Raw genomic sequence first — 1257 nt, 5'->3', positions numbered from 1 at the left:
AAATAGCTTACACACCGATTCTACTACAAGGAAAATATTGGTGCTCCTTCACAGAAACGCTCAAACCTAAACATGACATGAAACTCGTACTACAAATCAGTGAACACTTGGAAGTTAAAAAAAGCTCTCGCAAAATATACAGTTTAGTAAGTTTACGACGCAATGCTATAAACAGTACCTAATGCAAAATATACCAACTTAAATAAAACCAAACTTTACAGTTAGTGTATTAAATTTGCTTTTGAATACACTATTTTTTTCCCAAATCCTCCTAGAAGCTCCCACCTAAAATTAGCACATTAGAAATTTCACTGTATTTTTATCTGTAAATACAAACAATTTGGTTACCAACTATGACTGCAACTATGAGTACCTTTATTCTTCCAGCAAGTGGAAAACATAGCACTAGTTGGGGAAAAAAAAAAAAATTTACTCTTCACTGTTTTATACATGACAAGCTTGCAATAATAAAAGATACCTTGTATTTCTACTCAATATTTTCTGCAAGAATTCTCAGAACTCTAAAATTAGTTTTCATTTGTAGTTTTATTTACTCCATGATTCACGATGCATAGTACACACTGCCTCTTATACGCAGGTCTCATTTTAGGAGAGGCAAAAACCAGACTGTTAATGCCAAGCACTTATGGCTCATTTGCATATGGACCAACAGTATTCCATATTCTATTTCTCAAGGTGTTTATAAGTAGGATTTAAGTCACTATCAACAACAGGAATAAAATATAAACTAATGATCTTTCATTCTAACAGGCTATGACTTAAAAGCCTATCAACTGAACTGGTTTTTTTTTGGTAGTATTGCACTTAAGTTTAGCCTTAAACTGACAGTTGAAGCCTGCACAGAACTCGTTTTATAACAAGATTTCATTAAAAAGGCAATAAATAAAATGCAGTATCTAAGAAAAAAATGCCAGTAGGCTTAGTCCACATCTCTCCCACCACAGTCCAATCATCTGAAATAGGTCTGGGACAGTCTTTGGACACCAACAGCATAGTTTTTTCAACATAATAGACTACCCACAACAGTAAGAGAAGCAATTAGAGCTTTCTACAGTAACACTATAAACTGAAAGACAGTACCCTTGAGTATATGCCCCAATTAGCTTAAAAGGATTTGTTGCCTTTGCTCACAATAGCTTCAGAAGTTAGACACAGTTATCCTGTGACTGCATATTATCTCTACTGTGTTGTTTTACAGACAAGTTGAGTCTCTTTTAAATATGTTCTATTAACCCT

This window comes from Leptosomus discolor, chromosome 9, assembly GCF_034619465.1.
Source record: "Leptosomus discolor isolate bLepDis1 chromosome 9, bLepDis1.hap2, whole genome shotgun sequence".
NCBI classification, from domain to species: Eukaryota; Metazoa; Chordata; class Aves; order Leptosomiformes; family Leptosomidae; genus Leptosomus; species Leptosomus discolor.
Note: the sequence above shows the minus strand (reverse complement) of the source record.